Here is a 13,565-nt window from a genome sequence, read left to right as displayed (position 1 = left end):
TCCCGAGATAATCGTCTCCATGCTCCAAATCCATTTTAAAGCCATTTTTAAGGCATTTCGCGCATACATGAAATGAACACATTTTTCTCCAAAACTATAACAGATGCAAGCTTGTCCTGTTTGGTGGAGATGATATTTAATAAAATAAGTAGAAATCCACTAAAATTTTTGTTTGGTTATCTTGCAATCCCGAGATAATCGTCTCCATGCTCCAAATCCATTTTAAAGCCATTTTTAAGGCATTTCGCGCATACATGAAATGAACACATTTTTCTCCAAAACTATAACAGATGCAAGCTTGTCCTGTTTGGTGGAGATGATATTTAATAAAATAAGTAGAAATCCACTAAAAGTTTTGTTTGGTTATCTTGCAATCCCGAGATAATCGTCTCCATGCTCCAAATCCATTTTAAAGCCATTTTTAAGGCATTTCGCGCATACATGAAATTAACACATTTTTCTCCAAAACTATAACAGATGCAAGCTTGTCCTGTTTGGTGGAGATGATATTTAATAAAATAAGTAGAAATCCACTAAAAGTTTTGTTTGGTTATCTTGCAATCCCGAGATAATCGTCTCCATGCTCCAAATCCATTTTAAAGCCATTTTTAAGGCATTTCGCGCATACATGAAATGAACACATTTTTCTCCAAAACTATAACAGATGCAAGCTTGTCCTGTTTGGTGGAGATGATATTTAATAAAATAAGTAGAAATCCACTAAAAGTTTTGTTTGGTTATCTTGCAATCCCGAGATAATCGTCTCCATGCTCCAAATCCATTTTAAAGCCATTTTTAAGGCATTTCGCGCATACATGAAATGAACACATTTTTCTCCAAAACTATAACAGATGCAAGCTTGTCCTGTTTGGTGGAGATGATATTTAATAAAATAAGTAGAAATCCACTAAAAGTTTTGTTTGGTTATCTTGCAATCCCGAGATAATCGTCTCCATGCTCCAAATCCATTTTAAAGCCATTTCAAAGGCATTTTGCGCATACATGAAATGAACACATTTTTCTCCAAAACTATAACACATGCAAGCTTGTCCTGTTTGGTGGAGATGATATTTAATAAAATAAGTAGAAATCCACTAAAAGTTTTGTTTGGTTATCTTGCAATCCCGAGATAATCGTCTCCATGCTCCAAATCCATTTTAAAGCCATTTTTAAGGCATTTCGCGCATACATGAAATGAACACATTTTTCTCCAAAACTATAACAGATGCAAGCTTGTCCTGTTTGGTGGAGATGATATTTAATAAAATAAGTAGAAATCCACTAAAAGTTTTGTTGGTTATCTTGCAATCCCGAGATAATCGTCTCCATGCTCCAAATCCATTTTAAAGCCATTTTTAAGGCATTTCGCGCATACATGAAATGAACACATTTTTCTCCAAAACTATAACAGATGCAAGCTTGTCCTGTTTGGTGGAGATGATATTTAATAAAATAAGTAGAAATCCACTAAAATTTTTGTTTGGTTATCTTGCAATCCCGAGATAATCGTCTCCATGCTCCAAATCCATTTTAAAGCCATTTTTAAGGCATTTCGCGCATACATGAAATGAACACATTTTTCTCCAAAACTATAACAGATGCAAGCTTGTCCTGTTTGGTGGAGATGATATTTAATAAAATAAGTAGAAACCCACTAAAAGTTTTGTTTGGTTATATTGCAATCCCGAGATAATCGTCTCCATGCTCCAAATCCATTTTAAAGCCATTTTTAAGGCATTTCGCGCATACATGAAATGAACACATTTTTCTCCAAAACTATAACAGATGCAAGCTTGTCCTGTTTGGTGGAGATGATATTTAATAAAATAAGTAGAAATCCACTAAAATTTTTGTTTGGTTATCTTGCAATCCCGAGATAATCGTCTCCATGCTCCAAATCCATTTTAAAGCCATTTTTAAGGCATTTCGCGCATACATGAAATGAACACATTTTTCTCCAAAACTATAACAGATGCAAGCTTGTCCTGTTTGGTGGAGATGATATTTAATAAAATAAGTAGAAATCCACTAAAAGTTTTGTTTGGTTATCTTGCAATCCCGAGATAATCGTCTCCATGCTCCAAATCCATTTTAAAGCCATTTTTAAGGCATTTCGCGCATACATGAAATTAACACATTTTTCTCCAAAACTATAACAGATGCAAGCTTGTCCTGTTTGGTGGAGATGATATTTAATAAAATAAGTAGAAATCCACTAAAAGTTTTGTTTGGTTATCTTGCAATCCCGAGATAATCGTCTCCATGCTCCAAATCCATTTTAAAGCCATTTTTAAGGCATTTCGCGCATACATGAAATGAACACATTTTTCTCCAAAACTATAACAGATGCAAGCTTGTCCTGTTTGGTGGAGATGATATTTAATAAAATAAGTAGAAATCCACTAAAAGTTTTGTTTGGTTATCTTGCAATCCCGAGATAATCGTCTCCATGCTCCAAATCCATTTTAAAGCCATTTTTAAGGCATTTCGCGCATACATGAAATGAACACATTTTTCTCCAAAACTATAACAGATGCAAGCTTGTCCTGTTTGGTGGAGATGATATTTAATAAAATAAGTAGAAATCCACTAAAAGTTTTGTTTGGTTATCTTGCAATCCCGAGATAATCGTCTCCATGCTCCAAATCCATTTTAAAGCCATTTCAAAGGCATTTTGCGCATACATGAAATGAACACATTTTTCTCCAAAACTATAACACATGCAAGCTTGTCCTGTTTGGTGGAGATGATATTTAATAAAATAAGTAGAAATCCACTAAAGGTTTTGTTTGGTTATCTTGCAATCCCGAGATAATCGTCTCCATGCTCCAAATCCATTTTAAAGCCATTTTTAAGGCATTTCACGCATACATGAAATGAACACATTTTTCTCCAAAACTATAACAGATGCAAGCTTGTCCTGTTTGGTGGAGATGATATTTAATAAAATAAGTAGAAATCCACTAAAAGTTTTGTTGGTTATCTTGCAATCCCGAGATAATCGTCTCCATGCTCCAAATCCATTTTAAAGCCATTTTTAAGGCATTTCGCGCATACATGAAATGAACACATTTTTCTCCAAAACTATAACAGATGCAAGCTTGTCCTGTTTGGTGGAGATGACATTTAATAAAATAAGTAGAAATCCACTAAAATTTTTGTTTGGTTATCATGCAATCCCGAGATAATCGTCTCCATGCTCCAAATCCATTTTAAAGCCATTTTTAAGGCATTTCGCGCATACATGAAATGAACACATTTTTCTCCAAAACTATAACAGATGCAAGCTTGTCCTGTTTGGTGGAGATGATATTTAATAAAATAAGTAGAAATCCACTAAAAGTTTTGTTTGGTTATCTTGCAATCCCGAGATAATCGTCTCCATGCTCCAAATCCATTTTAAAGCCATTTTTAAGGCATTTCGCGCATACATGAAATGAACACATTTTTCTCCAAAACTATAACAGATGCAAGCTTGTCCTGTTTGGTGGAGATAATATTTAATAAAATAAGTAGAAATCTACTAAAAGTTTCGTTTGTTTATATTGCCATCCTGAGATAATCGTCTCCATGCTCCAAATCCATTTTAAAGCCATTTCAAAGGCATTTTGCGCATACATGAAATGAACACATTTTTCTCCAAAACTATAACACATGCAAGCTTGTCCTGTTTGGTGGAGATGATATTTAATAAAATAAGTAGAAATCCACTAAAAGTTTTGTTTCGTTATCTTGCAATCCCGAGATAATCGTCTCCATGCTCCAAATCCATTTTAAAGCCATTTTTAAGGCATTTCGCGCATACATGAAATGAACACATTTTTCTCCAAAACTATAACAGATGCAAGCTTGTCCTGTTTGGTGGAGATGATATTTAATAAAATAAGTAGAAATCCACTAAAAGTTTTGTTTGGTTATCTTGCAATCCCAAGATAATCGTCTCCATGCTCCAAATCCATTTTAAAGCCATTTTTAAGGCATTTCGCGCATACATGAAATGAACACATTTTTCTCCAAAACTATAACAGATGCAAGCTTGTCCTGTTTGGTGGAGATGATATTTAATAAAATAAGTAGAAATCCACTAAAAGTTTTGTTTGGTTATCTTGCAATCCCGAGATAATCGTCTCCATGCTCCAAATCCATTTTAAAGCCATTTTTAAGGCATTTCGCGCATACATGAAATGAACACATTTTTCTCCAAAACTATAACAGATGCAAGCTTGTCCTGTTTGGTGGAGATGATATTTAATAAAATAAGTAGAAATCCACTAAAAGTTTTGTTTGGTTATCTTGCAATCCCGAGATAATCGTCTCCATGCTCCAAATCCATTTTAAAGCCATTTTTAAGGCATTTCGCGCATACATGAAATGAACACATTTTTCTCCAAAACTATAACAGATGCAAGCTTGTCCTGTTTGGTGGAGATGATATTTAATAAAATAAGTAGAAATCCACTAAAAGTTTTGTTTGGTTATCTTGCAATCCCGAGATAATCGTCTCCATGCTCCAAATCCATTTTAAAGCCATTTTTAAGGCATTTCGCGCATACATGAAATGAACACATTTTTCTCCAAAACTATAACAGATGCAAGCTTGTCCTGTTTGGTGGAGATGATATTTAATAAAATAAGTAGAAATCCACTAAAAGTTTTGTTTGGTTATCTTGCAATCCCGAGATAATCGTCTCCATGCTCCAAATCCATTTTAAAGCCATTTCAAAGGCATTTTGCGCATACATGAAATGAACACATTTTTCTCCAAAACTATAACACATGCAAGCTTGTCCTGTTTGGTGGAGATGATATTTAATAAAATAAGTAGAAATCCACTAAAAGTTTTGTTTGGTTATCTTGCAATCCCGAGATAATCGTCTCCATGCTCCAAATCCATTTTAAAGCCATTTTTAAGGCATTTCGCGCATACATGAAATGAACACATTTTTCTCCAAAACTATAACAGATGCAAGCTTGTCCTGTTTGGTGGAGATGATATTTAATAAAATAAGTAGAAATCCACTAAAAGTTTTGTTGGTTATCTTGCAATCCCGAGATAATCGTCTCCATGCTCCAAATCCATTTTAAAGCCATTTTTAAGGCATTTCGCGCATACATGAAATGAACACATTTTTCTCCAAAACTATAACAGATGCAAGCTTGTCCTGTTTGGTGGAGATGATATTTAATAAAATAAGTAGAAATCCACTAAAATTTTTGTTTGGTTATCTTGCAATCCCGAGATAATCGTCTCCATGCTCCAAATCCATTTTAAAGCCATTTTTAAGGCATTTCGCGCATACATGAAATGAACACATTTTTCTCCAAAACTATAACAGATGCAAGCTTGTCCTGTTTGGTGGAGATGATATTTAATAAAATAAGTAGAAATCCACTAAAAGTTTTGTTTGGTTATCTTGCAATCCCGAGATAATCGTCTCCATGCTCCAAATCCATTTTAAAGCCATTTTAAGGCATTTCGCGCATACATGAAATGAACACATTTTTCTCCAAAACTATAACAGATGCAAGCTTGTCCTGTTTGGTGGAGATAATATTTAATAAAATAAGTAGAAATCTACTAAAAGTTTCGTTTGTTTATATTGCCATCCTGAGATAATCGTCTCCATGCTCCAAATCCATTTTAAAGCCATTTCAAAGGCATTTTGCGCATACATGAAATGAACACATTTTTCTCCAAAACTATAACAGATGCAAGCTTGTCCTGTTTGGTGGAGATGATATTTAATAAAATAAGTAGAAATCCACTAAAATTTTTGTTTGGTTATCTTGCAATCCCGAGATAATCGTCTCCATGCTCCAAATCCATTTTAAAGCCATTTTTAAGGCATTTCGCGCATACATGAAATGAACACATTTTTCTCCAAAACTATAACAGATGCAAGCTTGTCCTGTTTGGTGGAGATGATATTTAATAAAATAAGTAGAAATCCACTAAAAGTTTTGTTTGGTTATATTGCAATCCCGAGATAATCGTCTCCATGCTCCAAATCCATTTTAAAGCCATTTTTAAGGCATTTCGCGCATACATGAAATGAACACATTTTTCTCCAAAACTATAACAGATGCAAGCTTGTCCTGTTTGGTGGAGATGATATTTAATAAAATAAGTAGAAATCCACTAAAATTTTTGTTTGGTTATCTTGCAATCCCGAGATAATCGTCTCCATGCTCCAAATCCATTTTAAAGCCATTTTTAAGGCATTTCGCGCATACATGAAATGAACACATTTTTCTCCAAAACTATAACAGATGCAAGCTTGTCCTGTTTGGTGGAGATGATATTTAATAAAATAAGTAGAAATCCACTAAAATTTTTGTTTGGTTATCTTGCAATCCCGAGATAATCGTCTCCATGCTCCAAATCCATTTTAAAGCCATTTTTAAGGCATTTCGCGCATACATGAAATGAACACATTTTTCTCCAAAACTATAACAGATGCAAGCTTGTCCTGTTTGGTGGAGATGATATTTAATAAAATAAGTAGAAATCCACTAAAAGTTTTGTTTGGTTATCTTGCAATCCCGAGATAATCGTCTCCATGCTCCAAATCCATTTTAAAGCCATTTTTAAGGCATTTCGCGCATACATGAAATTAACACATTTTTCTCCAAAACTATAACAGATGCAAGCTTGTCCTGTTTGGTGGAGATGATATTTAATAAAATAAGTAGAAATCCACTAAAAGTTTTGTTTGGTTATCTTGCAATCCCGAGATAATCGTCTCCATGCTCCAAATCCATTTTAAAGCCATTTTTAAGGCATTTCGCGCATACATGAAATGAACACATTTTTCTCCAAAACTATAACAGATGCAAGCTTGTCCTGTTTGGTGGAGATGATATTTAATAAAATAAGTAGAAATCCACTAAAAGTTTTGTTTGGTTATCTTGCAATCCCGAGATAATCGTCTCCATGCTCCAAATCCATTTTAAAGCCATTTTTAAGGCATTTCGCGCATACATGAAATGAACACATTTTTCTCCAAAACTATAACAGATGCAAGCTTGTCCTGTTTGGTGGAGATGATATTTAATAAAATAAGTAGAAATCCACTAAAAGTTTTGTTTGGTTATCTTGCAATCCCGAGATAATCGTCTCCATGCTCCAAATCCATTTTAAAGCCATTTCAAAGGCATTTTGCGCATACATGAAATGAACACATTTTTCTCCAAAACTATAACACATGCAAGCTTGTCCTGTTTGGTGGAGATGATATTTAATAAAATAAGTAGAAATCCACTAAAAGTTTTGTTTGGTTATCTTGCAATCCCGAGATAATCGTCTCCATGCTCCAAATCCATTTTAAAGCCATTTTTAAGGCATTTCACGCATACATGAAATGAACACATTTTTCTCCAAAACTATAACAGATGCAAGCTTGTCCTGTTTGGTGGAGATGATATTTAATAAAATAAGTAGAAATCCACTAAAAGTTTTGTTGGTTATCTTGCAATCCCGAGATAATCGTCTCCATGCTCCAAATCCATTTTAAAGCCATTTTTAAGGCATTTCGCGCATACATGAAATGAACACATTTTTCTCCAAAACTATAACAGATGCAAGCTTGTCCTGTTTGGTGGAGATGATATTTAATAAAATAAGTAGAAATCCACTAAAATTTTTGTTTGGTTATCATGCAATCCCGAGATAATCGTCTCCATGCTCCAAATCCATTTTAAAGCCATTTTTAAGGCATTTCGCGCATACATGAAATGAACACATTTTTCTCCAAAACTATAACAGATGCAAGCTTGTCCTGTTTGGTGGAGATGATATTTAATAAAATAAGTAGAAATCCACTAAAAGTTTTGTTTGGTTATCTTGCAATCCCGAGATAATCGTCTCCATGCTCCAAATCCATTTTAAAGCCATTTTTAAGGCATTTCGCGCATACATGAAATGAACACATTTTTCTCCAAAACTATAACAGATGCAAGCTTGTCCTGTTTGGTGGAGATAATATTTAATAAAATAAGTAGAAATCTACTAAAAGTTTCGTTTGTTTATATTGCCATCCTGAGATAATCGTCTCCATGCTCCAAATCCATTTTAAAGCCATTTCAAAGGCATTTTGCGCATACATGAAATGAACACATTTTTCTCCAAAACTATAACACATGCAAGCTTGTCCTGTTTGGTGGAGATGATATTTAATAAAATAAGTAGAAATCCACTAAAAGTTTTGTTTCGTTATCTTGCAATCCCGAGATAATCGTCTCCATGCTCCAAATCCATTTTAAAGCCATTTTTAAGGCATTTCGCGCATACATGAAATGAACACATTTTTCTCCAAAACTATAACAGATGCAAGCTTGTCCTGTTTGGTGGAGATGATATTTAATAAAATAAGTAGAAATCCACTAAAAGTTTTGTTTGGTTATCTTGCAATCCCGAGATAATCGTCTCCATGCTCCAAATCCATTTTAAAGCCATTTTTAAGGCATTTCGCGCATACATGAAATGAACACATTTTTCTCCAAAACTATAACAGATGCAAGCTTGTCCTGTTTGGTGGAGATGATATTTAATAAAATAAGTAGAAATCCACTAAAAGTTTTGTTTGGTTATCTTGCAATCCCGAGATAATCGTCTCCATGCTCCAAATCCATTTTAAAGCCATTTTTAAGGCATTTCGCGCATACATGAAATTAACACATTTTTCTCCAAAACTATAACAGATGCAAGCTTGTCCTGTTTGGTGGAGATGATATTTAATAAAATAAGTAGAAATCCACTAAAAGTTTTGTTTGGTTATCTTGCAATCCCGAGATAATCGTCTCCATGCTCCAAATCCATTTTAAAGCCATTTTTAAGGCATTTCGCGCATACATGAAATGAACACATTTTTCTCCAAAACTATAACAGATGCAAGCTTGTCCTGTTTGGTGGAGATGATATTTAATAAAATAAGTAGAAATCCACTAAAAGTTTTGTTTGGTTATCTTGCAATCCCGAGATAATCGTCTCCATGCTCCAAATCCATTTTAAAGCCATTTTTAAGGCATTTCGCGCATACATGAAATGAACACATTTTTCTCCAAAACTATAACAGATGCAAGCTTGTCCTGTTTGGTGGAGATGATATTTAATAAAATAAGTAGAAATCCACTAAAAGTTTTGTTTGGTTATCTTGCAATCCCGAGATAATCGTCTCCATGCTCCAAATCCATTTTAAAGCCATTTCAAAGGCATTTTGCGCATACATGAAATGAACACATTTTTCTCCAAAACTATAACACATGCAAGCTTGTCCTGTTTGGTGGAGATGATATTTAATAAAATAAGTAGAAATCCACTAAAAGTTTTGTTTGGTTATCTTGCAATCCCGAGATAATCGTCTCCATGCTCCAAATCCATTTTAAAGCCATTTTTAAGGCATTTCGCGCATACATGAAATGAACACATTTTTCTCCAAAACTATAACAGATGCAAGCTTGTCCTGTTTGGTGGAGATGATATTTAATAAAATAAGTAGAAATCCACTAAAAGTTTTGTTGGTTATCTTGCAATCCCGAGATAATCGTCTCCATGCTCCAAATCCATTTTAAAGCCATTTTTAAGGCATTTCGCGCATACATGAAATGAACACATTTTTCTCCAAAACTATAACAGATGCAAGCTTGTCCTGTTTGGTGGAGATGATATTTAATAAAATAAGTAGAAATCCACTAAAATTTTTGTTTGGTTATCTTGCAATCCCGAGATAATCGTCTCCATGCTCCAAATCCATTTTAAAGCCATTTTTAAGGCATTTCGCGCATACATGAAATGAACACATTTTTCTCCAAAACTATAACAGATGCAAGCTTGTCCTGTTTGGTGGAGATGATATTTAATAAAATAAGTAGAAATCCACTAAAAGTTTTGTTTGGTTATCTTGCAATCCCGAGATAATCGTCTCCATGCTCCAAATCCATTTTAAAGCCATTTTAAGGCATTTCGCGCATACATGAAATGAACACATTTTTCTCCAAAACTATAACAGATGCAAGCTTGTCCTGTTTGGTGGAGATAATATTTAATAAAATAAGTAGAAATCTACTAAAAGTTTCGTTTGTTTATATTGCCATCCTGAGATAATCGTCTCCATGCTCCAAATCCATTTTAAAGCCATTTCAAAGGCATTTTGCGCATACATGAAATGAACACATTTTTCTCCAAAACTATAACAGATGCAAGCTTGTCCTGTTTGGTGGAGATGATATTTAATAAAATAAGTAGAAATCCACTAAAATTTTTGTTTGGTTATCTTGCAATCCCGAGATAATCGTCTCCATGCTCCAAATCCATTTTAAAGCCATTTTTAAGGCATTTCGCGCATACATGAAATGAACACATTTTTCTCCAAAACTATAACAGATGCAAGCTTGTCCTGTTTGGTGGAGATGATATTTAATAAAATAAGTAGAAATCCACTAAAAGTTTTGTTTGGTTATATTGCAATCCCGAGATAATCGTCTCCATGCTCCAAATCCATTTTAAAGCCATTTTTAAGGCATTTCGCGCATACATGAAATGAACACATTTTTCTCCAAAACTATAACAGATGCAAGCTTGTCCTGTTTGGTGGAGATGATATTTAATAAAATAAGTAGAAATCCACTAAAATTATTGTTTGGTTATCTTGCAATCCCGAGATAATCGTCTCCATGCTCCAAATCCATTTTAAAGCCATTTTTAAGGCATTTCGCGCATACATGAAATGAACACATTTTTCTCCAAAACTATAACAGATGCAAGCTTGTCCTGTTTGGTGGAGATGATATTTAATAAAATAAGTAGAAATCCACTAAAAGTTTTGTTTGGTTATCTTGCAATCCCGAGATAATCGTCTCCATGCTCCAAATCCATTTTAAAGCCATTTTAAGGCATTTCGCGCATACATGAAATGAACACATTTTTCTCCAAAACTATAACAGATGCAAGCTTGTCCTGTTTGGTGGAGATGATATTTAATAAAATAAGTAGAAATCCACTAAAAGTTTTGTTTGGTTATCTTGCAATCCCGAGATAATCGTCTCCATGCTCCAAATCCATTTTAAAGCCATTTTTAAGGCATTTCGCGCATACATGAAATGAACACATTTTTCTCCAAAACTATAACAGATGCAAGCTTGTCCTGTTTGGTGGAGATGATATTTAATAAAATAAGTAGGAATCCACTAAAGGTTTTGTTTGGTTATCTTGCAATCCCGAGATAATCGTCTCCATGCTCCAAATCCATTTTAAAGCCATTTTTAAGGCATTTCGCGCATACATGAAATGAACACATTTTTCTCCAAAACTATAACAGATGCAAGCTTGTCCTGTTTGGTGGAGATGATATTTAATAAAATAAGTAGAAATCCACTAAAAGTTTTGTTTGGTTATCTTGCAATCCCGAGATAATCGTCTCCATGCTCCAAATCCATTTTAAAGCCATTTCAAAGGCATTTTGCGCATACATGAAATGAACACATTTTTCTCCAAAACTATAACACATGCAAGCTTGTCCTGTTTGGTGGAGATGATATTTAATAAAATAAGTAGAAATCCACTAAAAGTTTTGTTTGGTTATCTTGCAATCCCGAGATAATCGTCTCCATGCTCCAAATCCATTTTAAAGCCATTTTTAAGGCATTTAGCGCATACATGAAATGAACACATTTTTCTCCAAAACTATAACAGATGCAAGCTTGTCCTGTTTGGTGGAGATGATATTTAATAAAATAAGTAGAAATCCACTAAAAGTTTTGTTGGTTATCTTGCAATCCCGAGATAATCGTCTCCATGCTCCAAATCCATTTTAAAGCCATTTTTAAGGCATTTCGCGCATACATGAAATGAACACATTTTTCTCCAAAACTATAACAGATGCAAGCTTGTCCTGTTTGGTGGAGATGATATTTAATAAAATAAGTAGAAATCCACTAAAATTTTTGTTTGGTTATCTTGCAATCCCGAGATAATCGTCTCCATGCTCCAAATCCATTTTAAAGCCATTTTTAAGGCATTTCGCGCATACATGAAATGAACACATTTTTCTCCAAAACTATAACAGATGCAAGCTTGTCCTGTTTGGTGGAGATGATATTTAATAAAATAAGTAGAAATCCACTAAAAGTTTTGTTTGGTTATCTTGCAATCCCGAGATAATCGTCTCCATGCTCCAAATCCATTTTAAAGCCATTTTTAAGGCATTTGGCGCATACATGAAATGAACACATTTTTCTCCAAAACTATAACAGATGCAAGCTTGTCCTGTTTGGTGGAGATAATATTTAATAAAATAAGTAGAAATCTACTAAAAGTTTCGTTTGTTTATATTGCCATCCTGAGATAATCGTCTCCATGCTCCAAATCCATTTTAAAGCCATTTCAAAGGCATTTTGCGCATACATGAAATGAACACATTTTTCTCCAAAACTATAACACATGCAAGCTTGTCCTGTTTGGTGGAGATGATATTTAATAAAATAAGTAGAAATCCACTAAAAGTTTTGTTTGGTTATCTTGCAATCCCGAGATAATCGTCTCCATGCTCCAAATCCATTTTAAAGCCATTTTTAAGGCATTTCGCGCATACATGAAATGAACACATTTTTCTCCAAAACTATAACAGATGCAAGCTTGTCCTGTTTGGTGGAGATGATATTTAATAAAATAAGTAGAAATCCACTAAAAGTTTTGTTTGGTTATCTTGCAATCCCGAGATAATCGTCTCCATGCTCCAAATCCATTTTAAAGCCATTTTTAAGGCATTTCGCGCATACATGAAATGAACACATTTTTCTCCAAAACTATAACAGATGCAAGCTTGTCCTGTTTGGTGGAGATGATATTTAATAAAATAAGTAGAAATCCACTAAAAGTTTTGTTTGGTTATCTTGCAATCCCGAGATAATCGTCTCCATGCTCCAAATCCATTTTAAAGCCATTTCAAAGGCATTTTGCGCATACATGAAATGAACACATTTTTCTCCAAAACTATAACACATGCAAGCTTGTCCTGTTTGGTGGAGATGATATTTAATAAAATAAGTAGAAATCCACTAAAAGTTTTGTTTGGTTATCTTGCAATCCCGAGATAATCGTCTCCATGCTCCAAATCCATTTTAAAGCCATTTTTAAGGCATTTCGCGCATACATGAAATGAACACATTTTTCTCCAAAACTATAACAGATGCAAGCTTGTCCTGTTTGGTGGAGATGATATTTAATAAAATAAGTAGAAATCCACTAAAAGTTTTGTTTGGTTATCTTGCAATCCCGAGATAATCGTCTCCATGCTCCAAATCCATTTTAAAGCCATTTCAAAGGCATTTTGCGCATACATGAAATGAACACATTTTTCTCCAAAACTATAACACATGCAAGCTTGTCCTGTTTGGTGGAGATGATATTTAATAAAATAAGTAGAAATCCACTAAAAGTTTTGTTTGGTTATCTTGCAATCCCGAGATAATCGTCTCCATGCTCCAAATCCATTTTAAAGCCATTTTTAAGGCATTTCGCGCATACATGAAATGAACACATTTTTCTCCAAAACTATAACAGATGCAAG

Source organism: Anomaloglossus baeobatrachus, unplaced genomic scaffold, assembly GCF_048569485.1.
Source record: "Anomaloglossus baeobatrachus isolate aAnoBae1 unplaced genomic scaffold, aAnoBae1.hap1 Scaffold_49, whole genome shotgun sequence".
NCBI classification, from domain to species: domain Eukaryota; kingdom Metazoa; phylum Chordata; class Amphibia; order Anura; family Aromobatidae; genus Anomaloglossus; species Anomaloglossus baeobatrachus.
This window is presented reverse-complemented; position numbering follows the sequence as displayed.